This window comes from Dreissena polymorpha, chromosome 9 (assembly GCF_020536995.1).
Source record: "Dreissena polymorpha isolate Duluth1 chromosome 9, UMN_Dpol_1.0, whole genome shotgun sequence".
NCBI lineage: Eukaryota > Metazoa > Mollusca > Bivalvia > Myida > Dreissenidae > Dreissena > Dreissena polymorpha.
This window is the reverse complement of record NC_068363.1, coordinates 39,539,442-39,566,595: the sequence shown is the minus strand read 5'-3', so window position 1 is coordinate 39,566,595 and position 27,154 is coordinate 39,539,442. Positions and strand designations below refer to the sequence as shown.

The 27,154-nt window shown below is 36.1% G+C and overlaps 1 protein-coding gene and 1 long non-coding RNA gene across 2 annotated transcripts in view; one reads left to right on the top strand and one right to left on the bottom strand.

Annotated features, from left to right (window-relative positions):
• Nucleotides 1-812: 812 nt before the first annotated feature.
• LOC127845180 (uncharacterized) lies at nt 813-23,867 on the top strand. The gene is made up of 3 exons (XR_008033098.1): nt 813-1,106; nt 6,807-6,867; nt 23,781-23,867. It is a non-coding gene; the product is annotated as an uncharacterized LOC127845180 (long non-coding RNA).
• Nucleotides 23,868-27,127: 3,260 nt separating this feature from the next.
• The window catches only part of LOC127845164 (heterogeneous nuclear ribonucleoprotein C-like 3), a 30,873-nt gene continuing 30,846 nt past the window's right edge, over nt 27,128-27,154 (bottom strand). The window contains exon 10 of the transcript XR_008033080.1: nt 27,128-27,146. The gene's annotated coding sequence lies outside the window, so the exon portion shown is untranslated. The remainder of the gene's footprint in view (nt 27,147-27,154) is intronic.

Genomic DNA, 27,154 nt, shown 5'->3' with positions numbered 1-27,154 from the left:
GCAGTCAAATACGCGTGGAGCGAAGTACACAACATGTTGGGGGTTATTTATTGTTAAGTGTCAACACAGACACATAACCATAATACTGTCATCGCTATTCGCACCCAAAATTCCTTTCTTTACGGTCATTTATACATTAAGGTCATTCAGGCCCTTCATTGTGAAACATTGACCGAGATCTATCGAGCTATTAATTAGTGGTTGAAACAAAGCACACGATTTGATGTTATATATTTAAAGTATGAAAACAAATCAAATGACCATGATTAAGCCTAACCTGCGCAGCCACAAGGAACTCGTGAACGATCATATACACATTAAAGTCCGTCTGCTGTGAAAGTTTGAGCGAGACCACTCATTCGTTTAAATGGAGTTGAAAAAAAAGCAGACAGTGACGTAACAAGTTAAATATCTTATTAAATATTAGTATACAACATATTATACGCATTGATAAATTATTAACAACAGAAATTCAATTGGTAAAAAATCCTACATATGCTTTGGAGCAGTGTCAATATTGAATAAATACCGATCTAATTATGAAATGGCTAAGCTTATTAATGATGCTTGTTGGAGAGCGATGCCAGATGATCATACAGAAGAACACACAAAGTTAATTACTCACTGCTTATCTCACTTATAAGACATGTTGAGTATGTTTATTATTATTAATGGCGGGCTTAGCATCCTTATTTGTCTGTCGCATATCAAGTTACTTCGCTATCTTTGGGCAGGTGTTTTTCATTGTACACGAAAGCATTGGGTGTTCCAATCTATATAAATACACTGTTCTTCAGTAGATGGTAGTTAGTTAGAGCAAGAGACCGCCGAACATTACAGTCACTCTATTTGTTATTTTCATTAGGCCAATAGGCCTTAACATTTAACTTTTGGGATAATTTATCGAATGTTGGAACCGTTGTGTTGAACTTAAATCAATAGAAATAAATCGTTATGAACATTGAAGAGAACTTTATGTATGCTTATTATTTGAGTTTTAAAGACTATGTCACACTGTCATTTTAATGGTGCTCGTAACAATCGTGATCGAATCGAAAATAAAAACACCATACGCGAGGCCTCGGAAAAATGACAACTTTGATGAGGTCAGTTTATTCGTTAATCATGGCAAACGGGAAGAGATTTTCAAAATTTAGAAAGATATAAATTTAAATATAATGCAAGTTGTTTTCGCTTCCTAAAATAATCAGAGATATACTTTTATTACATGACATACATGAAAAATATCATGCTTTTGACCTATATGAGGTATGTAAAACCAAACACAACTTTTTTTTGCAATTTGTGTTATGTATTCATCACGATTAGTTCAAGATTAAGACGAGGATGACAATCGTGTTTGTGAGAACCAGACATAAGAACGGCCGTTAATCACGGGCGCCACCTCTTTTTACGCTGCATAAATAAATGAGTCAATACTAATTCCCAGATGGCGCTTAGGATCGGATGTTTTTAAAATTAACGGATGCTTGGACAGGGTGAGTATGTCTAATATGTTTTTAACATATTTCGCATTATTTCAAAATCGGATAATGCAGTGCGATTCAGCGAAGAACAATTCACCCACTAATGTACTGAAACACACAATCACAACGCATTTGGAATCAAAACCCAAATGTAAATTTGTGGATGAATAAATCTTCGCTGAAACGCTCTACATTGGCCAATTTTTAAAATAATGCGAAATATGTTGTTTTTTTTTATAATAATAAAACCTACTCAACCTCTAGAATTATCTATGAAAACATTCTGTTCTTTGCGCCACGGAAGTAGTATTGGCTGATTTATTAATGCATCTTAAAACAAGAGCACCGCCTTGCGGGTGCAGACCGCTCATCTATTTTCTTTTTAAAGGTGAAGGGACTCTCATTTTCAATCACAAAGGAGGGAGGGGTGGAGTGAAGAGGGGTGTATAGTGTGGGGGTGTGGACATTTATTACATTATCTTCCAAAAATGCGAAAAAAAATGCGAAAAAAAAATTCGGGGGGGGGGATTCATGGGTGCGATGGTTGGACGGTATTTCGAACATAAAATAATAAAAATAAATATTTGTGTTTTTTAACCGTTTCCAAAAAAAATTGGGGGGTGGGGTGGGGTGGGGGTATAGTGTGAGGGTGTGGTGGTAATTTGTGAGATGATCTTTAAGAAAAAAAAATTAGGGGGGGGATTCGGGTGGGGGGAGGGGGGGGGGGTGGGGGGATTCTTGGGTGCGATGGTTGGACGGTATTTCAAACATAAAATAATAAAAATAAATATTTGTGTTTTTTAACCGTTTCAAAAAAAACAATTTGGGGGGCTGGGGTGGGGGAGGGGGGTATAGTATAGTGTGAGGGTGTGGTGGTCATTCGTGAGATGATCTTAAAAAAAAAAAAAAAATTTAGGGGGGGATTCGGGGGGGGGGAGGGCACGGGGGATGGTTTGGGTGGAGTCTATTGTGGTATGTCAGGTAAGAGTAGTTTTGTCAAAGTATCAATCAAATCTAATCATAAATAAAGAAGTTATGGCATTTTTAGCAAAATTTAATAATTTGACCTTAAGAGTCAAAGTCATTCAAAGGTCAAGGTAAAATTCAACTTGCCAGGTACAGTAACCTCATGATAGCATGAAAGTATTTGAAGTTTGAAAGCAATAGCCTTGATACTTAAGAAGTAAAGTGATTCGAAACACAAAATTTAACCATATATTCAAAGTTACTAAGTCAAAAAAGGGCCATAATTCCGTAAAAATGACAACCAGAGTTATGCAACTTGTCCTTTTACTGTACCCTTATGATAGTTTGCGAGTGTTCCAAGTATGTAAGCAATATCTATGATACTTTAGGGGTAAAGTGGACCAAAACACAAAACTTAACCAAATTTTCAATTTTCTAAGTATAAAAAGGGCCCATAATTCCCTCCAAATGCCAGTCAGAGTTACATAACTTTGCCTGCACAGTCCCCTTATGATAGTTAATAAGTGTTGCAAGTATGAAAGCAATAGCTTTGATACTGTAGGAATAAAGTGGACCTAAACACAAAACTTAACAAAATTTTCAATTTTCTAAGTATAAAAAGGGCACATAATTCTGTCAAAATGCCAGTCAAAGTTACATTACTTTGCCTGCACAGTCCCCTTATGATAGTTAGTAAGTGTTGCAAGTATGAAAGCAATAGCTTTGATACTTAAGGAATAAAATGGACCTAAACACAAAACTTAACCAAAATTTTCAATTTTCTAAGTATAAAAAGGGCACATAATTCTGTCAAAATGCACGCCAGTGTTATCTTACTTTGCCTGCACAGTCCCCTTATAATAGTTAGTAAGTGTACCAAGTTTGAATGCAATAGCATTTATACTTTCTGAGAAAAGTGGACCTAAACGCAAAACTTAACCAACATTTTCAATTTTCTAAGTATAAAAAGGGCACATAATTCTGTCAAAATGCACGCCAGAGTTATCTTACTTTGCCTGCCCAGTCCCCTCATGATAGTAAGTAAGTGTACCAAGTTTGAATGCAATAGCATTGATACTTTCTGAGAAAAGAGGACCTAAACGCAAACTTAACCGGACGCCGACGCCAAGGTGATGACAATAGCTCATAATTTTTTTTCAAAAAATAGATGAGCTAAAAATTATTTGTTTGGGGTTGGGGTGGGTATAGTGTGAGGGTGTGGTGGTCATTAATTAGATGATCTTTAATTTAAAATAAATAATGGGGGGATTCGGGGGGGGGATTCGGGGGGGGGATTGGGGGGAGGCGTGGGGGATGGTTTGGACGGAGTCAATTGTGGTATGTCAGGTAAGAGTTATTTTGTCAATGTATCAATCGAATCTAATCATAAATAAAAAAGTTATGGCAATTTTAGCAAAATTTAATAATTTCACCTTGAGAGTCAAGGTCATTCAAAGGTCAAGGTAAAATTCAACTTGCCAGGTACAGTACCCTCATGATAGCATTAAAGTATTTAAAGTTTAAAAGCAATAGCCTTGATACTTTACAAGTAAAGTGGATCTAAACACAAAATGTAACCATATATTCAAAGTTACTAAGTCAAAAAAGGGCCATTATTCCGTAAAAATGACAACCAGAGTTATGCAACTTGTACTTTACTGTCCCCCTATGATAGTTTGCGAGTGTTCCAAGTATGAAAGCAATATCTATGATACTTTAGGGGTAAAGTGGACCAAAACACAAAACTTAACCAAATTTTCAAGTATAAAAGGCCCATAATTCCGTCAAAATGCCAGTCAGAGTTACATAACTTTGCCTGCACAGTCCCCTTATGATAGTTAGTAAAGTGTTGCAAGTATGAAAGCAATGGCTTTGATACTTTAGGAAAAAAGTGGACCCAAACACAAAACTTAACCAAATTTTCAATTTTCTAAGTATAAAAAGGGCAAATAATTCTGTCAAAATGCCAGTCAGATTTACATAACTTTGCCTGCACAGTCCCCTTACGATAGTTAGTAAGTGTTGCAAGTATGAAAGCAATGGCTTTGATACTTTAGGAAAAAAGTGGACCTAAACACAAAACTTAACCAAATTGTCAATTTTCTAAGTATAAAAAGGGCAAATAATTCTGTCAAAATGCCAGAGTTACATAACTGTGGCTGCACAATCCCCTTACAATAGTTAGTAAGTGTTGCAAGTATGAAAGCAATGGCTTTGATACTTTAGGAAAAAGTGGACCTAAACACAAAACTTAACCAAATTTTAAATTTTCTAAGTATAAAAAAGGCACATAATTCCCTCCAAATGCCAGTCAGAGTTACATAACTTTGCCTGCACAGTCCCCTTATGATAGTTATAAGTGTTGCAAGTATGAAAGCAATAGCTTTGATACTGTAGGAATAAAGTGGACCTAAACACAAAACTTAACCAAATTTTCAATTTTCTATGTATAAAAAGGGCACATAATTCTGTCAAAATGCCAGTCAGATTTACATAACTTTGCCTGCACAGTCCCCTTATGATATTTAGTAAGTGTTGCAAGTATGAAAGCAATAGCTTTGATACTTAAGGAATAAAATGGACCTAAACACAAAACTTAACCAAAATTTTCAAAGTATAAAAAGGGCACATAATTCTGTTAAAATGCACGCCAGAGTTATCTAGCATTGCCTGCCCAGTCCCCTCATGATAGTAAGTAAGTGTACCAAGTTTGAATGCAATAGCATTGATACTTTCTGAGAAAAGTGGACCTAAACGCAAAACTTAACCGGACGCCAACGCCGACGCAGACGCCGACGCCAAGGTGATGACAATAGCTCTTTTTTTTTCAAAAAATAGATGAGCTAAAAAATGAGCTGTCGCCCATGATTAACGGCCGTGATAAGGGTGTTATTTGGCGTTGGCGACGTCATGCATTTACCACATATTAGTCAAGGATGAAACAGTAAATGGCACCGCTTAACATAATCTAAGAATATTCGACTACGGGAAATGTACAACATGGAGAAGTTATACAATACAGATTATGGGTTGTAATGAATCCGGCATGTACCAATTCCAAGGTAAAAGTCATAATTCAAGGTGCAAGGGAAATAAAGAATAAAATCATAGCCTTCGTCAGAAGTATTGTTTTTCGGAAGCTGGAAATAGGAAAATGCGATAACAGAAAATAAATAACATGCACATTCCATGTCAATGTGAATAAATAAATAAAAAATGTAGAGAACATTTGCAAATAGACTGCAGTTCACTTAAGGTATGCGACAACACCGCAGTACGCATAAATTATAACGCTGAAATATTGTTATCTCGCACACTCTATAAAATAGGTTTATCTATTTGAATGCATTAAAACAACTTTTCAATAGAAAATAATGTTTAAAATGAACGATAGTATCCCTCGTTTTTTAACATTAAAACATATTACCGGTACGTTATATTTAAAAAGCGTTTTTAAATCTAATTTATTGCAACGTTATTTTGTGGTAACACGCCCTTGGCCTGCATACTTTGTTTCAAAATGAGTTTACGGAAACTTCGAGTGGTGCAATTGTGCAAATGTCATTTAAGATAAAAGGTTTTAATTCTGCATTACTAACTCGCAATCAAAACTGTATGTTGATTGGAATGTTCAAAACTACGGAATCCTGTTAATGCCAATTAAAGTCAATTTTCGTGATTTGATGTCGACCCCATGACCCGACATTGCGACGAGACACACAACAATCAATACCATTTTCAATTTAAGAACATTTAATTGTTGCAATAGATTTAAGCACATTTCAGAAATGCTGCATGAACGATTGAGTCATTGATAATTATTGCTGATAATGGTCGAGTGTCGCTAATCATTGCCGAATGTTACTGAACATGTCCGTCAGTCATTATCGAGTATCGGTAGTCACTGATAAGTGTCGTTTGTAATAGTCGCGTGTTGCTTGCAACTTGAGTATCGCCGGTTAATCCGCAGTCGCTAGTTTTTGTCGATACAATGTAGTTATTGTCCAGTGTAGATGGACATCGTCGCGCGTTGCTATTCATTGTAGAGTGTCTATGGTCGTTTAGAGAGTTGCTTGTTATTGGCGAGTGTCACTAATCATCCTCAAGATTTTCTTGTCAATTACGGATGTCACCGGTAATTGTCGAGTGTAGATGGGCGTCGTTATTGTAGTTTTGCAAGTCATTTCTGAGTGTATCTAGTAATAGTCTTTTGTCGGTGGACCAGATTAATAGGCTATTAAACAAAATACCTCAAATCTTTGCTAAAGTAAAGTTAAAAGTAACTCTTACCACAAATTTGCATACATGTGTATTTGCTCAACAACCCCATTATTTTACATACGTGTATTGCAGAGTGCAGGATCACGTGACTCTGTGGGGTTCCAATTAAACGTTGACGGATGTAAACACACCGGTAAGTGGTACTTTTGTTTTCAAATAACTTTTTAAAACATTTTTTTCTTAAGAATTTCAACTTGTACGTAAAAGACAGATGTTTATTCTGCTTGTGGCTATGTGAAATACATCAGAACTACTTTATTTGATAAGCATGTGTTCTTGTTAAAAAATATGTATGTGATGCATGCATTCATACGGTTATGCTTCACACAACGTGAAATGTTGTCATCGATTTCAGACGTATTGAATGATTTATTCTATTACCTTGAGTCATCGGCACATACTGCAAGAGAAACTGTCCTTTATGCACTAAAGATTTTTTTGCAAATGAATTTCAATAACATAAGATATTTGCAAAAATAAAGTTTTTAGCGGTGTGTTTACATTCTGTCCACCGAAAAACCCGTTGATTCCGACTCCCTGATTTAGCAACTTCAAGTCGACAATTCATCGATTATTGCGCGATTGACGACTTGTGCCGGTGTACGTTGTCAGTACTGTTTCCAATATAAAGTACAGTATTTTACAGTGACATATGCCATCAATAAGAGCGACCAACATTAACCCATTTATGCATAGCGTTTAGAAAAAAGGCCTTGGCAAACAGCGTAAACCCTGATGAGACGCCACATCATGCGACATTTTCTTCGTCGTTCAATGAATGTTTTCCATGGAGAAGAATATCGGAATTTAAAGGGTGAAATAAACGCAATACATTAAATAGGAACAATCGCTGTCTGTGGTACTTAGTGCATTCAAAGAAATAATGTGAAGCATTTTCTATCTCCCTGCCACAGCAGCAAAAAGGCGAAGTAGTCAAATTGCTTTGGAACAAGTCGGAAATAAGGTCACTGCAATCATTTCTTAATATTGCTTGTAATATGGAGGATTTCCAATTCCCGGTAAAAAAATATATTGGAAAAATACGCGCTTCAAGTTTGATTTAAATGTGAAATAGTATTGCTGTTACGAATATTCATGTCTAAGGAATTCCATACATCTATGGAAGAGGGTAAGAAGGAACGGGAATATATAGAGGATATGTGTTGGATTCGGTGGAATATCGATTTTATTTCACGAGTGAACATATAAAATATTATTTTCAAGATGTGGCGCAGCCACGAGTGAAAATATGTATTTTTTGATCACGGGTGAATTAAAATCGATATTCCATCGAATCCAACAAATTTTCTTTTTATTTGATGCTTTTTTCACCGTTTATTTACATTGTACAACAGTTTAACTGGATAATTTGGGTGGATTTATGACGTCATTTCGTTGAAAAAATGACGTTATTTCAGAATAAAACTGTGAAAAATATCGATATTTTTCACTGTTATTTTTCACTGTTTAAAACAGTGAAATACCAGTTTTATTTCACTGATATTTCTCTATAAACCACAGGAAAGCATAAAATAAAATTGTGTCCGCCGTGATACAATAACGTAGTCGTCACCGTTGCGAAGAGAGCGTCATGATTGTTTTAGAACTGTGGGTGGGAGAAGATTTGCCAAATAAGTGGACTATAACCGTTACGTATTTTGTACATATTAATTAGTTTTTTATACTGCCGTCTTGTATCAAGAGACGGCCATTTTACTTCGTTGTACAAATTACTGAATGAAACAGATCGGGTTAGGCCGGGGACAATGCGCGCAGCTTCGTGTTGAATTGTATCTAGTAATTCCTTTTCGTATAAAGAGCATCCGCCCCAGACGACACATGCGTATTCAAGTATTGGGCGCAAATGAGTGACGTATATAGTGTTTAAGCTTTTTCTGGAAGCTTTGAATTTAAGAGACCTCATTATTTCCAGTACGTTCGATGCCGATTTTAGAATGTTATTAATATGATCATGCCATTTGCCGTCATGTCCTTAAGTTAGACCAAGATGTTTATGACTTTAAAAAACAAGAGCACCGCCTTGCGGGTGCAGACCGTTCATCTATTTTTCTTTTTAAAGGTGAAGACCTATCTCAATTTCAATCACAAAGGGGGGAGGGGGGGAGTGGAGAGGGGTGTATAGTGTGGAGGTGTGGTCATTTATTATTACAGTATCTTCCAAAAATGCCCAAAAATTGCAAAAAAAAAAATTTTGGGGGGGGAGGGGGGAATTAGGTGGGATGGTTGGACGGTATTTCAAAAATAAAACAAGGGCTGTTTGTAAAACATGCATGCCCCCAATATGGGCTGTCCGTTGTAGTGGCAGCCATTGTGTGAATACGATTTTTGTCACTGTGACCTTGACCTTTGACCTAGTGATCTGAAAATCAATAGGGGTCATCTGCGGGTCACGATCAATAAACCCATGAAGTGTCATGATCCTAGTCAAAAGCGTTCTTGAGTTATCATCCGAAAATCATTTTACTATTTCGGGTCACCTTGACTTTTGACCGTGTGACCTCAAAATCAATAGGGGTCATCTGCAAGTCATGATCAATCTACCTATGAAGTTTCATGATCCTAGGCGTATGCGTTCTTGAGTTATCATCCGAAAACCATTTTACTATTTCGGGTCACCGTGACCTTGACCTTTGACCTAGTGACCTCAAAATCAAAAGGGGTCAACTGCGAGTCATGATCAATCTACCCATGAAGTTTCATGATCCTAGGCGAATGCGTTCTTGAGTTATCATCCGGAAACCATTTTACTATTTCGGGTCACCGTGACCTTGACCTTTGACCTAGTGACCTCAAAATCAATAGGGGCCATCTGCAAGTCATGATCAATCTACCCATGAAGTTTCATGATTCTAGGCGTATGCGTTCTTGAGTTATCATTCAAAAACCATTTTACTATTTCTGGTCACCGTGACCTTGACCTTTGACCTAGTGACCTCAAAATAAATAGGGGTCATCTGCAAGTCATGATCAATGTACCTATGAAGTTTCATGATCCTAGGCCCAAGCGTTCTTGAGTTATCGTCTAACAACCACCTGGTGGACGGACCGACAGCCCGACAGACCGACCGACATGAGCAAGGAAATATACCCCCTCTTCTTCGAAGGGGGGGCATAATAATAACAATTTGTGTTTTTTAACCATGTTTCAAAAAAATGTGGGGGGTGAGGGGTATAGTGTGAGGGTGTGGTGGTCATTTATTAGATGATCTTTTAAACAAGAGGGTCATCAGGCCCTAAGGCGCTCACCTGAAAGCCAAAGGAACTAGACTGTTCTGAAAAAAAATGCAAGCTGATTTATGAAGATTATTTTGGACCAAAAAAGTGACTTTTAACATGTTTTTTTTTATATTTGACCTTGTGACCTAGTTTTTGAGCTCATATGACCCAGCTTCAATCTCTGGCAAAATTTCATTGGGACAAATGGTCTGACCAAGTTTCATGAAGATTGGCCAATAAATGTGGCTAATATAGTGTCAACAAGTTTTCACTAAAGCCATAGGACAACTGACCCCCCCCCCCGCTGGCGGCCATGTTTTTCAACAAACCATAACCATTTTCAAAATCACTCAAGATATTGTTAGAACAAATGTTCAGATCAAGTTTCATAAAGATTGGATAATAAATGTGACTTCTAGAGTGTTAACAAGGTTTTGTAGTAAATAGCAATTGAAGGAAAAATACCACGCCCCCTTGCAACCATGTTTTTTAACTGATCTTAACCATTTTTGAACTTAGCCCAAATATTATTAGTCCGAATATTCTGACCAAGTTTCATGAGCATTGGACCACAAATGTGACTTCTAGCGTGTTAACAAGGTTTTACAATACAGTAAAGCCATATAAGGAAAACTGCCCCGCCCCATGGTGGCCATGTTTTTCATTCAACTGGAACCATTTTCGAACTCGTCCAAGATATTATTGGGACACATGTTTGACCAAGTTTCATGAAGATTGGACTAAAAATGTAACTTCTAGAGTGTTAACAAGGTTCTACTATAGCCATATAAGGAAAACTGCCACGCCCCCTGGCGGCCATGTTTTTCAACCAACCGGAACCATTTTCAAACTCGTCCAAGATATTATTGGAACACTTCTTCTGACAGAGTTTCATGAAGATTGGACTAAAAATGTGACTTCTAGAGTGTTAACAAGGTTTTACTATAGCCATATAAGGAAAACTGCCCCGCCCCCTGGCGGCCATGTTTTCCAACCAACCGGAACCATTTTCGAACTCGTCCAAGATATTAATGGGACACATGTTCTGACAAAGTTTCATGAAGATCGAACAATAAATGTGACTTCTAGAGTGTTAACAAGGTTTTACAATACAGTAAAGCCATATAAGGAAAACTGCCCCGCCCCATGGTGGCCATGTTTTTCATTCAACTGGAACCATTTTCAAACTCGTCTAAGATATTATTGGGACACATGTTTTGACCAAGTTTCATAAAGATTGGACTAAAAATGTGACTTCTATAGTGTTAACAAGGTTTTACTATAGCCATATAAGGAAAACTGCCACGCCCCCTGGCGGCCATGTTTTTCAACCAACCGGAACCATTTTCACTCTTCCAAGATATTATTGGAACACATCTTCTGACAAAGTTTCATGAAGTTTGGACTAAAAATGTGACTTCTAGAGTGTTAACAAGGTTTTACTATAGCCATATAAGGAAAACTGCCACGCCCCCTGGCGGCCATGTTTTTCAACCAACCGGAACCATTTTCGAACTCGTCCAAGATATTATTGGGACACATGTTCTGACAAAGTTTCATGAAGATCGAACAATAAATGTGACTTCTAGAGTGTTAACAAGGTTTTACCATACAGTAAAGCCATATAAGGAAAACTGCCCCGCCCCATGGTGGCCATATATTTCATTCAACTGGAACCATTTTCAAACTCGTCAAAGATATTATTGGGACACATGTTTTGACCAAGTTTCATAAAGATTGGACTAAAAATGTGACTTCTAGAGTGTTAACAAGGTTTTACTATAGCCATATAAGGAAAACTGCCACGCCCCCTGGCGGCCATGTTTATTCAACCAACCGGAACCATTTTCGAACTCGTCCAAGATATTATTGGCACACATGTTCTGACAAAGTTTCATGAAGATTGGACTAAAAATATGACTTTTAGAGTGTTAACAAGGTTTTACTATAGCCATATAAGGAAAACTGCCACGCCCCCTGGTGGCCATGTTTTTCAACCAACCGGAACCATTTTCGAACTCGTCCAAGATATTATTGGGACACATGTTCTGACAAAGTTTAATGAAGATCGGACAATAAATAGGGTGTGTATAAAATGCGGCATTTAGCGCAGACTGCAAATTGCAGGCTGCGTTATCGGGCCATAAAACGCAGCAGATATAGACATCGTTGCAGTCAATATAGATATCGTTGGAAAACGCAGGCAATATAGACAAAGAAGGAATACGCAGACGATATGCAATATAGTTTATGTGCTATATTTAACTAATTAATTTATTGCATTTCGGTGAATTTATGAACCATGGACATTCTAAAAATGAATGTGCTATATTTAACTAATTAAATACTTGTAAGTTGTATTGCATTTCGTTGAATTTATGAACCAAGAACATTCTAAAATGAATATCAGTCAATTTGAAGTTGAATATTATACCGGGAGGTTTATTTCACAAGATGTATACGATATATAAATAAAAAAGAATATAAAGTTGTAATAAAAAAAATATGACTGTATATACACATTTTATTGCGTGAAACTTATTCGAATAATAGGAAATTCTAATTTAAATTAAGAGCGATGGTTATCCCTATTTGTTTAAAATAATGAAAAATTAAAGCTTTATACGTTTTAAACTCATTAACGAATACGCAGCTTTTAGCGCAGACAATATATAAAAAGGAAGAAAACAGATTAGGTCAATGTTTCGCGATGATGGGCAAAATTGATTTTAAATAAAAACTATCTAGCATTTAAGCCGTTGAACTAATGAAATTGTTTTGAGAATTTATTTATATGAATTTAGGAACCTAGATGTTCTGTATCAAGATGAAGACATAATGTGTTTTTATGAGCACAATTGAATAATTAAAATTGAGATAATATAATTGTATAACTGTATGTATATTTAATGTATGTATAGATTAAACGCAATGTTGTTTTCATCGAAGCCAATATGGACATCGCTGCAAATTGCAGGCTGCCTTATCGGCATAAAACGCAGCCAATATAGACATCGTTGCAGTCAATATAGATATCGTTGGAAAACGCAGCCAATATAGAAATAGAAGGAAAACACAGCCAATATAGACATAGAAGGAATACGCAGCCAATATGGAAATAGAAATCAAAAACTTGTGAAATTTTAAAATGAATGACTCTGTATCAATAATTCGAAGGTTTTAATTAACATTATATGTATAAAAGTATATAAGGTCCATATTATTGTAAAACTTTTAACCTAATATATTTTCAATCGGAATATCGAACAAGTTGAATTTAATCTTCAAAGCACACAAATGTAAACGAGTTTAAATAAAAGAATACTAATTTGTATTAAAATTATTTTATTAATGATATACACATTTTACACATTTTATTGCTTTCAAATTATTTAAATAATTAGATTTCTACTTGAAATTAAATGCGTAAGCAGGAAGGCAGCTGACAGCGCAGCATATATATATATGGAAAACGCAGCTTTTAGCGCAGCCTATGTAGATATGGAGGCAAACTAATTAGGCAGGTATCGCGCGGGTGGTCATTATTTATATTAAATGATGAAATATAAAAGCATTATACGTTTCGAACTCAGTAGAGCAATAAAGAATTGGATTGTACCTTGTTTTGTGTTATCATCCATAAATTAATCCTCATCCAAGGGAGAAAATGGAGCAAGCATATTTCTGACACGTGAATAAGTTTTATTTTGCCATGTTTACTTGTTAGAATTGAAGAACGATATGAGAAGCTTAAGAATAAACAAAAGACCGTTTGAAAGGAGTGTTATACATGTTAAACCAGGGGTCTGTTACAGTGTCTGTCCGATTATCCTTTATTGTGGGATAGTGCGTTCGAAAAAGGTGCGAAATCTGTCAACTTAATATACAAATATAATGAATGTGACACCTGTTGACTAACTTCTCAATATTAGACATTTGTAGACGTTCGAAGGACGCCGGTCACCGGGGTTTTAACTGCACTTAATTGGTCTGAAGGCTTATGTATCTTATGTTCGTAGATATGTCTGTGTAGTTATGAAAATGGAGGTCTCACAAATTTAATAAATTAGTAATTCATTTGCACGTTTTGTAAACGCCTGTGTTACTCAACAAATATAAGCCAAATATGAGCAATGCAAATTTGTTTAAAATAATTTCTTTTCCATAATTCTATCAGCAAGAACAAAAATAGTAAAACAATAACAAGAGACTTCCTTTAAACAGAATAAACAATACAAGCGGAAAGTGTCGTCCAAATAGCCTGTGCGGACTGCACGGCAACAACAATAAAAGTGAAAAAACAAAATAGCAATCAACACAAAAAGCAATAACCAAAACACCAGCCAATAGAATCACAATATAAACAATGCAATTTCTTAGTACATGTACCGTGCAGTCCGCACATGCTAATCAGAGTCGACAGTCTCCGCCCAAACTGGATTTCCGCTAAGAAGAGACTTCGTTTAAACAGAATATACAACACAAGCGGAAAGTGTCGTCCAAATTAGCCTGTGCGGACTGCACAGCAACAACAATAAAAGTGAAAAAACAAAATAGCAAACAACAAAAGCACAAGCCAATATAATCACAATATAAACAATGCAATTTCTTAGAACTGTGCAGTCCGCACATGCTAATCGGAGTCGACACTCTCCGCCCAAACTGGATTTCCGCTAAGAAGAGACTTTGTTTAAACAGAATATACCATACAAGCGGAAAGTGTCGTCCCAAATAAGCCTGTGCGGACTGCACAGCAACAACAATAAAAGTGAAAAAACAAAATAGCAAACAACAAAAGCACAAGCCAATATAATCACAATATAAACAATGCAATTTCTTAGAACTGTGCAGTCCGCGCATGCTAATTAGAGTCGACACTCTCCGCCCAAACTGGATTTCCGCTAAGAAGAGACTTCGTTTAAACAGAATATACCATACAAGCGGAAAGTGTCGTCCCAAATTAGCCTGTGCGGACTGCACAGCAACAATAAAAGTGAAAAAACAAAATAGCAAACAACAAAAGCACAAGCCAATATAATCACAATATAAACGATGCAATTTCTTAGAACTGTGCAGTCTGCGCAGGCTAATTAGAGTCGACACTCTCCGCCCAAACTGAATTTCCGCTAAGAAGAGACTTCGTTTAAACAGAATATACCATACAAGCGGAAAGTGTCGTCCCAAATTAGCCTGTGCGGACTGCACAGCAACAACAATAAAAGTGAAGAAAAAAAATAGCAAACAACAAAAAGCAATAACAAAAGCACAAGCCAATATAATCACAATATAAACAATGCAATTTCTTAGAACTGTGCAGTCCGCGCATGCTTATAAGAGTCGACACTCTCCGCCCAAACTGGATTTCCGCTAAGAAGAGACTTCGTTTAAACAGAATATACCATACAAGCGGAAAGTGTCGTCCCAAATTAGCCTGTGCGGACTGCACAGCAACAACAATAAAAGTGATAAAACAAAATAGCAAACAACAAAAGGACAAGCCAATATAATCACAATATAAACAATGGATTGTCTCTTACAGTATTCAATAAGAAAAGATGCACACTAGCTACGTAAATAATAACAATCACAGTAGTAAATCAACTCGGAATCTGTAGATATTAAACCAATCAATACAAACTCAATCCTGGTCATGTATTTAAATTGTCATGAAAAATCACTGTTCAAATGTGAACGCAACGTACTCTGAACAGCAGTATTATACGGTATTATGAACCATTATATTAAAATCTGTATTGCGTTATTTGGTCGTTAAGCACTGTATTAAACCTGTTATTTGCAAAAGCCGTGAAATAATTGGGGCATTGAAAGAAAGCAAACTGTTGTTTTTGAAACGGAGAACACGAGAATCAGACCTGCGTTTCGTACGACGATCATTTCAACTACCGGCACGTAAGAATGAAAAACCTATATGGCAAAAGAAATGCTTTTATCAAGTACTTTTAATGCACACATTACACGAAAAATCATAATCATCTAGCGATTTATCTTGTGGCACAGAAACGCAACTTTTATGAAACCATTCTTTGCAGGTATCACATTGAACCATATCCTCGACGCAATCAGGCAAATTACAAATACAATAGTTTTTAATAATAATAGTTTTACAATGTTTTTGTCGTCGTACGCTGATTGTTTTCTTTGTCAATGGGAATTCGGTCATTTGTTCGGTGTCTATACAATTAATTAGGTGTTGGCGCATTTGTGTCGTATCGAATATGAGGTCTAAACAAATCTCTTTTCGAAAACAAAAAGCAGTAATAAAAGCAATGGCAAATAACCCACAGTCTACATTATTATTTTGACGCATAACCTCGGGGAGTTCAATACAAATTTGTTTCTTATCGCGACCATATATATGTGATAACTGAATTTTTAAACCGTCTGGAATTATTGCATCGTCCGAGCGTTCGATACCCAAACTGTCCAAAAAATATATTTTGTTGTTGAATAAGATAGTAGAAACCCAATGATCTCTATGGGTGTGATGAATTTGACAAGCAGGTTCAATTACTGACTCCATAGGGACTTTGCTTACCCACCTCTTCTTATTTTTCGCAGCGACAGCCGGCACCTGTTCCGTTAACTGTAAACCGTTAATACTAAATTGTTTTCTAAGTAAAATATTTACTGCCTCCATATGATACGAAGTAAGCTTTTTATTTTGTAATATTTCGTTTTTGTCCTGTATTTTTAAAGCGAGGTGCTGTTTCCAGAAAATGGTTTCTTCGACTACGATGTCGTCTCCACTTGTGTCTAATTCAATTAACTCGTCAACGTTGCTTGTGTCAGAACCTATAGTTGATTTTCGTTCAATATTGGCTTCTACATTACTATTAACTTCTATACCATTAGCGGGATTGTTGTCTTGCGACTTAATATTTACCGGGTGAGTCTGTGCTAATAAATCGTCGACGCTATTAGTTTCGATATCAGTGTGTGGAATTTTTGCTAGTTGTGCCTCCAAATTGTCATGAAAAGTTAATTTTCGTTTCTTGTCCGACCTTACAGAATGACATTTCGCTTCGTCGCGTTTCTTAAGAATGGATTTTGGTGTCGATTCCCAAAATATTTTTTTTGTTGCTGTATTTGGAATTTCACCGACAGTGTCAAAAGTATTATTTTTAGATGTTGGAGTTTCGGCCGATGCCAATGAACGATTCTTAACCGCGGAATCAGGTGCTGGCATTATTTCGTCTTCAATATCGCGATCCCCCTTGCGACCCTTTTAGTACCACATATTTTGCTATGTTTTGGACGTGCATTTCGCCTAAGTTGACTAAGATTGTATTTCTTTTTTTCATTAGGTATTGGCATTCCGATGGCAAGCATAGCAGCGATAATGTGATAACAGCGCGTTGTTGATGGACAATTACATTTTTCGTTCGGAAAGAGTGTCACAGAATACTTATCATTTTTGGAACCTTTTACCATGAAAGCGCCCATTTCTGGTACTAAAACAATACCGTTATTACTCAGTGTATTTAATGCCAATGAATGTTGAGTACGACTTTGTGTTTGTAATTTATCCGGGACATCGTTTGCGACAATGTCTTCCGACGTACAAGGAACTGAAGTAGGCTGGTTTAAAGAACTTACGTTAGCTCTTACTAAATCTATGATCTTATCCGGTTGACAACATGCTTTAGGAATTTCTACTGTGTCGGGATCTTGTTTAGTGTAATGGAATCGCGGTAGTAAGTACCATTCAGTTTCGCCACAAAAACCGCGTATAAGTTCGGTTACTTTGTTCCATTGCAAGTAGTTAAAAAATAAAACAATGCTATCAATTTCTCTCTCTTTAAAATCAACATGTCGCTTAAGTTCCGCGTTAATAGATTCTGCAGCGTTGTTTGTAATGCCCGAATACGGATTTTAATTGTCATATTGTTCAAGAATCCATCTACCCGCGTGCTCTCTTATTGTTTCGCTTAGATTTTTATCAAAGTATTCTACCATCGGTTCACTCCATGTTATTTTTAGCTCTTCATACTTTAGATTGAAGTGATCAAGGGATTCGCAAGTTAACAGAGATCTAAGATCTTTATCATAAATAATTTTGTCATCCGCTTTAGCGCCATGATTCGTGAGCCAAAACTTTAAATCTTTCAAGATATGATTCCAACAAATCAAAACTTTACTGTTCGGAAGGCAATTCTTAAGAGCGTTTACGATTCCTATTTCTCTGTCCAAAATCACGCAAAATTTCGAAATAGCCATCTTCGGAATTTTAGATTTTATTAATTCGAGAAACTGTTCGTGGCACTTTTGAAATTTCCTTTCGTGAATCATGAATGCTAGTGGTATAATTGGTTTTTCTCGGAACATCAAATGCTGAAAAGATATTACGGATACGTAGAAATCGTCCGTTTAATAGTCACCAAGCATTAATTATATCGAAATATAAATGGTATACATTTATTTGAAACAGTCAATAATATATACTACATTTAACAAGGAAATTTCAAAATCAATAGCTTCAACATTTTTCACACTTTGACAAACGGACGACTTGTTGAAGCATTTTGCGCTGCAATGATGCGAGTTGAATCGTTCGCGTATCGCTTTTATAGAACCGACATGTCCGTTTATTAATTATTAAGAAGTTAATAATTTGTCATAAAACAATTAATGAAGATCCCATTACGTATGGAAAACTTATTGCGCACACAATTATAGGAAAAAAACGTAAACCGCGCATATATGATTATCATACCTACATGTATTTAAACATGGTTGTACGAAACAATGATTAATTTTACACCAATTCTTTATCATGCAATTTTTACAAGAATCAAATGTTTATTTATTTTCTAATTTAATAAAAATTTACCAACATTTTTAAAATTTGTACATGAGTTACGGTTCTACATTAATTAGTTAAATATTAAATTGTTTAGCATGAACAAATTAAAAAAATATGTATTTAAGTATTCCATACTACAGCCTTATCTCTAGACAACCCCTATCAGTACTAGCCTTATCTACTCCTCGATAATCAGTGCCCTCATCAGCTCTGAATGACTGACAGATTATCGGTTTATTGTAATTTTAGTGGTGAGAATTAGGGTATTGTTACTGATTAGGAGACAGCTGTTTTCAATATCTTTCATAGCTCATTATAAGTAAAAAATATAAGCTTATACAAAATTTATAACAATTAAATAGAAATTAGAATACAAATAATTAAAAAACATGAACGCACAAATAGAGCTCTACATAGACTTTCCACTATTATAAATCAACACGCGAACCATTACACGTATTTGAATTAATAATTGCAAATTACATATTTTCCAATATTGGTTCAAAATACTTGAATCGAATGATAGAAGTATCACAAAAACAAACATGCATCTATCATTCAATTTAGTTTATTTGATTATTGCTTTGCTATTTTAATAATTGTTAGTAGTATATAAGATTTTTCACACCTATTGCAAACATTCATATAACCCGTGAAAAACACCGACCACAAGTGTAACAGAGCAATTAAATGTGACAACCGTTTATTCAGATAATTAAAAAAGGACATTATTATTATTTTTACTTATAAACTTCTTATAAACTTCTGATCATATTACATCCTTCATCTATTTCTATATATTTTTTCGAGGCATGCGTGTTGACTTCGAAAAGTGCGAGTTGACCAGAAATGCCGTTCGAGTTGACCAAAAAACGTGCGAGTTGACTACCGTGCGAGTTGACCGGCACCCATATATTATACATTTAACAAGGAAATTGCAAAAACAATAGCTTCAACATTTTTCACCCAAGTAACAGTTCAGATATGTCATCAAAACTATATGGGCCTTCGTCTCAATTATGATCCAATTAACGGGTATTGCCAAAGTGTTACACAAGAGAGTTGTCATGAGATGTCACGAGGACCCAAGCTACCACCCCTGCAAAGGTGACGATTGCATCAAATGCAACTATTAATTTTGCTTTAAGTTGCAATATTAATAAAATTCCTATTAAGATGACAGTACAAACAATAAACAAGTGGTGCCACTTAACAATAAAACATCAGTGCATTTTGGAACGGATTTATATTTTTAATTATTCAGCCTGTTAATAAATTTTTGTTCGTATATATGGAGGAATGTGTAATGTTGATATTAGCCTGCTATACAAAGTAAGTTATTGTTTGTATGATTTCCATCATACTTATAAATTGTGGTAATTTAAAGACGAACTTCTAAAGTATATCTCCAAATTAATTTAAAAATGTTTCATAACAATATGGTTTTATTCACGCACAAAAGCAACAACAGGCAACGTTAACACACCTTGCAGGAGGGCACGATTTCAAAAATCGACTCCTCTTCACACAGATCTACCGTTGTGAAACCGGAGTAGGACAATGTTATAATGTCCTCACTTTTGAGATACTGGTGCATATACTTCACCTGGCTGTGTCCGAAAATCAAAGCCATTCTTTTACACTCACTAGACGGCACACGAAAACACTATAGGAACTATACACACAAAAAGAACACAAAATTACAAAACACTTCTTCCAAATATCGCAATAAACACACACACAAAAACTGTTGAAAAACACGAAAAAGCACTTTACACACAACACTCACAAAACACGTATTCCAAATATCACACTAATCACTGACAGCACTGATATTACAAGTAATAACAACGATATGAAATGGATACAAAACATCGGATATAAATATACGACTAAGAATTACTCGCTAAAATATAACAATTTCTTTAACAATATGTGTGAAATTTCATTCCTTAAGATGCAATTTAAATAACTTTGAAGTCATCTGAGCAAATAAACACCCGGCATAATTAAGGGTCTTTTGGGTTGAAATTCAAAGGGAAGTATTAATTGGCAGGTAAATGTACATCCTTATATTCACACTTAGACAATCTCGATAAAATAAAATTAGCCACAAACAACATCAATAAGTTTTTGCCTTCTTTCTCTATATTGGCTGCGTTTTTCTTCTGTTTCTATATTGACTGCGTTTTCCTTCTTTGTCTATATTGCCTGCGTTTTCCAACGATATCAATATTGACTGCAACGATGTCTATATTGGCTGCGTTTTATGGCCCGATAACGCAGTCTGCAATTTGCATCGATGTCCATATTGTCTGCGTTAAAAATCACAATTCGTTCAATCTATACATACATATACATACATACATTTTATATAATTATGTTAATACAATTTTTATTACTCATGTGTGCTCATAAAATCAAATTATGATGTCTTCAATTTGATACACAAAATAATAAAATGTGTATAAATTTACTGCCATTATAGCGATAAAAAACGATAAGTTTTAAAATTGTATGGACCTTTACCACTTTCATAAATAAAAACCGTATTGATACAGTGATTCTCCAACTTTTTTGCCTTCTTTCTCTATATTGGCTGCGTTTTTCTTCTGTTTCTATATTGACTGCGTTTTCCTTCTTTGTCTATATTGCCTGCGTTTTCCAACGATATCGTTATTGACTGCAACGATGTCTATATTGGCTGCGTTTTATGGCCCGATAACGCAGTCTGCAATTTGCAGCGATGTCCATATTGTCTGCGTTAAAAACCACAATTCGTTCAATCTATACATACATATACATACATACATTTTATATAATTATGTTAATACAATTTTTATTACGCATGTGTGCTCATAAAATCAAATATGATGTCTTCAACTTGATAAACAAAATAATAAAATGTGTTTAAATTTACGGCCATTATAGCGATAAAAAACGATAAGTTTTAAAATTGTTTGGACCCATAAATAAAAACCTTATTGATACAGTCATTCTCGAACTTTTTTGCCGTCTATCTCTATATTGGCTGCGTATTCCTTCTATTTCTATATTGGCTGCGTTTGCCAACGATTTCTATATTGCCTGCAACGATGTCTATACATTGGCTGCATTGACTGCGTTGAAAATAACAACCCGTTTAATCTGTACATATACTTTACATACATTTATTTCATAAACAATTATGTTAAACAATCAAAACATATTATTATGTCTTCTTCTTGATACAGAAAAACTCAATGCGTTTATAATTAAACTGCCATTTTAGCGATTAAAACGATAATTTACGTCTTATAATTGTTTGGACCTTTACCAGTTTCATACATATACTGTTAATTAAAACCTTCGAATTATTGATACGGTAATTCTCTCGAATTTCACCCGTTTTGCCTTATAGTTTTATATCGTCTGCGTATTCCTTCTTTGTCTATATTGCCTGCGTTTTCCAACGATATCTATATTGACTGCAACGATGTCTATATTGGCTGCGTTTTATGGCCCGATAACGCAGCCTGCAATTTGCAGGCTGCGCTAAATGCCGCGTTTTATACTGACCCGATGTAACCCCAATAAATGTGACTTCTAGAGTGTAAACAAGGTTTTACTATAGCAAACTGCCACGCCCCCTGGCGGCCATGTTTTTCAATCAACCGGAACCATTTTCGAACTTGTCCAAGATATTATTGGGACACATGTTCTGAGTAAGTTTCATGAAGATTGGACAATAAATGTGGCCTCTAATGTGTTAACAAGGTAAATGTTGACGACGAACGACGGACAAAAGGCGATCACAATAGCTCACCATGAGCACGTTGTGCTCAGATGAGCTAAAAAAAAAAAAACAATTGGGGGGGGGGGGGGGGGGGGGGCGTGGGGGATGATTTTGGTGGAGCCTATTGTGGTATGTCAGGTAAGAGTTGTTTTGCCAAAGTATCAATCAAATCTAATCATAAAATAAAGAAGTTATGGCAATTTTAGCAAAATTTAATAATTTGACCTTGAGAGCCAAGGTCAATTAAAGGTCAAGGTAAAATTCAACTTGCCAGGTACAGTACCCTCACGATAGCATGAAAGTATTCGAAGTTTGAAAGCAATAGCCTTGATACTTTAGAGGTAAAGTGGATCTATATTAGAAGTAATGAGGATCTAAACACAAAATTGTATCATATATTCAGAGTTACTAAGTAAAAAAAGGGTCATAATTCCATAAAAATGACATCCAGACTTGTCCTTTACTGTCCCCTTATGATAGTTTGCGAGTGTTCCAAGTATGAAAGCAATATCTATGATACTTTAGGGGTAAAATAGGACCAAAACACAAAACTTAACCAAATTTTCAATTTTCTAAGTATAAAGGGCCCATAATTCCGTCAAAATGCCAGTCAGAGTTACATAACTTTGCCTGCATAGTCCCCTTATGATAGTAAGTGTTGCAAGTATGAAAGCAATAGCTTTGATACTTTAGGAATAAAGTGGACCTAAACACAAAACTTAACCAAATTTTCAATTTTCTAAGTATAAAACGGGCACATATTTCTGTCAAAATGCCAGTCAGAGTTACAAAACTTTGCCTGCACAGTCCCCTTATGATAGTTAGTAAGTGTTGCAAGTATGAAAGCAATACACTACGTCTAGCGCGATTTCTGCCATCAGGCTCACTTCCACCGTGGACAATTTTTCGTGAGCGTGGAAAATCACCGCGATCGGAAGGTGTTTCCATAATGATAGATCGCGTCGACAGTGACTGAACACTGCGTGCGTTATCGGGAAATCGATAACACGGTGGACCACCATGATCGCGGTGGACCACCGCGGCCTCGGTGGTTCGCGGTGAAATACAGGTAAATGTGAATGAACGTGTATATTTCGAAATTGCAGACCGTATAATTTTTGCAAAGTTCTATTGTTTTGTTACATTTGTATACATTGTAACTTGATTGTTATCAATCGTCATTATTTGATATTGTTTACCCTCGTTCCAGAATCATTTGACATGTCGTACATCGAGCGTGACGTACTTTGTTTGGCCAACAATTTTATCTGATGTAGATCATGATTCACTATACCCTCAAGATCACTTGGATGTCGTACAAGATAAAGACATATCATCTGCGAACAGACGGGTGATGCTAAGAAGATTAAGAAAAAAATAACGGACCAAGGACTTAGCCTTGAGGAACGCCAGCTTTTACTTGCAACACATTGGACATATAGGATCTGACAAATACTTTTTGAGTTCGGTTAGATAAATAACTCTATCCATTTTAACAAATTACCACTTATCCCATTTTTTTTAAAGTTTGAATAAGAGGCCGTGATGCCATACGCGGTCAAATGCCTTGGAAATATCACAAACAAGAGGGCCATCAGGCCCTAAGGCGCTCACCTGAAAGCCAAAGGAACTAGACTATTCTGAAAAAAATGCAAGCTGATTCATGAAGATTATTTTGGACCAAAAAAGTGACTTTTAACATGTTTTTTTATATTTGACCTTGTGACCTAGTTTTTGAGCTCATATGACCCAGCTTCAATCTCTGGCAAAATTTCATTGGGACAAATGTTCTGACCAAGTTTCATGAAGATTGGCCACTAAATGTGGCTAATATAGTGTCAACAAGTTTTCACTAAAGCCATATAAGGACAACTGTCCCCCCCCCTGGCGGCCATGTTTTTCTACGAACCATAACCATTTTCAAACTCACTCGAGCTATTGTTAGAACAAATGTTCTGATCACGGATTCTAGATTACAACAATATACACTCTGTGTTCTGATCAAGTTTTATAAAGATTGGATAATAAATGTGACTTCTAGAGTGTTAACAAGGTTTTACCATACAGTAAAGCCATATAAGGAAAACTGCCCCGCCCCATGGTGGCCATGTATTTCATTCAACTGGAACCATTTTCAAACTCGTCCAAGATATTATTGGGACACATGTTTTGACCAAGTTTCATAAAGATTGGACTAAAATGTGACTTCTAGAGTGTTAACAGGGTTTTACTATAGCCATATAAGGAAAACTGCCACGCCCCCTGGCGGCCATGTTTTTTCAACCAACCGGAACCATTTTCGAACTCGTCCAAGATATTATTGGCACACATGTTCTGACAAAGTTTCATGAAGATTGGACTAAAAATGTGACTTCTAGAGTGTTAACAAGGTTTTACAATAGCCATATAAGGAAAACTGCCACGCCCCCTGGCGGCCATGTTTTTCAACCAACCGGAACCATTTTCGAACTCGTCCAAGATATTATTGGGACACATGTTCTGACAAAGTTTCATGAAGATTGGACTAAAAATGTGACTTCTAGAGTGTTAACAAGGTTTTACTATAGCCATATAAGGAAAACTGCCACGCCCCCCCCCTGGCGGCAATGTTTTTCAACCAACCGGAACCATTTTCGAACTCGTCCAAGATATTATTGGGACACATGTTCTGACAAAGTTTCATGAAGATTGGACTAAAAATGTGACTTCTAGAGTGTTAACAAGGTTTTACTATAGCCAAAAAGGAAAACTGCCACGCCCCCTGGCAGCCATGTTTTTCAACCAACCGGAACCATTTTCGAATTCGTCCAAGATATTATTGAGACACATGTTCTAACCAAGTTTCATGAAGATTGGACAATAAATGTGACCTTTAGAGTGTAAACAAGGTAAATGTTGACGACGCACGACGCACAAAAGGCGATCACAATAGCTCACCATGAGCACGCTGTGCTCAGGTGAGCTAAAAAACATTCAAGTAACTGTTTTATTGTCAAGAGAGTGAGCTATTTGATCGAAAATATCAATAAGCTGGAAGACAGTGGAGTGACCTTAATCGTACTGTATATATAAGGTTATGCGAAACAAAGTCGTTATACAGATGCTCATGAAAAATTCTGTCTATTAATTTACCAAGGCAGCTTAAAAGTGAGATGGGACGATAATTTGAAGGTGTATTTGCATCTCCTTTCTTAAAATAAGGGCATGACCAGTGCTTTCTTCCACAGTGCAGGAAATGTGCATTCTTGTAATGATTTGTTAAAGAGCAAGCAAAGTGGTTTTGCTATTGAGGAACACGTCCGCTTAAGAACTAAGTGGCCGATTAAATCTTTACCAACCGCTTTATTAGTAAATAAAATCTTAACTATATCTTTTATTTCAGATTCATTCATTGAAACTTCGTCTAAGCAATTTAACGCAAAAACACTAGTCAGGCAGAACTCCGGAAGACGTGTCTAGCGTTGATATTGAAACGAAATAATTATTAAGACAATTTGCCTTTTCTTCGTCAGACATATACATTTCCATTTCCACCAGGATCAATGGGCTATAAGGGCGGCATCATATCAGAATGAGAATGTGAGCGAATGAGTTGTTTTAAGAGTTTCCAGTATTGTTTAGAGTTAGACGACTGTAAGTCGTTTAACGTAGTATTAATACTTGAGAAAAAATGTTCTTTAGCATGTTTTATATCGCCTGGGATTTGAGGCGATCGCGTTTCCGCGTAAGAAAAACGTATCATGGAATCATACCTGGGATTATCGTTAGGACGCACCGGTTTCATTCGAGTAATATATTCTAACACTTTTGTTCACATTTTTATAATAATCCATCGTAAACACACACGATCGTACCAATTGCAGACATAAGCGTCCTTGACCTGAATTACGAAATAAAGTGATTTCGCCGGCTGTGTGGTAAAATAGGTCTTGCTGTGTAGTAAGTCTCTTTTCTAAAATAAGTCTCGTTTCTAATATATGAGAATTGAGTATGCTTCTTAGCATCGCGGTTAGAATGTCTGGTCACCAAGCGAGAGATACTAGTTCACTCCGCGGTTAGAATGTCTGGTCACCACGCGAGAGATACTAGTTCACTCCGCGGTTAGAATGTCTGGTCACCAAGCGAGAGATACTAGTTCACTCCGCGGTTAGACTGTCTGGTCACCACGCGAGAGATACTAGTTCACTCCCCGTTTAGTTCAGGATTTTTCATGTCAGCTAAACGAATTTAAAAGGAACGCTGCATTTTGATTGGCTTTTATTTATTTACGGTATATTGATTTGAAAATTAAAAATTCACGTTTAAATCCAAATTGAAGAACAAATGAACGAGAGGTGACGGCCAAAAAGTATTCACTATGTACATGCACTAACCGTTGGATAAGGGCAAGGTGTGGCATAAACCTTATCTTTATCCGATGGGTCGTAGTTTTTTTTATCCAACGGAAATACTTATATCAATAAAGAAACAAGATATTATCCATGCTTATCAAATGCACTGGTCATCCAAACGCTAGTTGAAATAAACTTACCTTGACAAGATGAAATCGTCAGTCGGCTCGAGGTCAGAAATCGAACTGAAGAT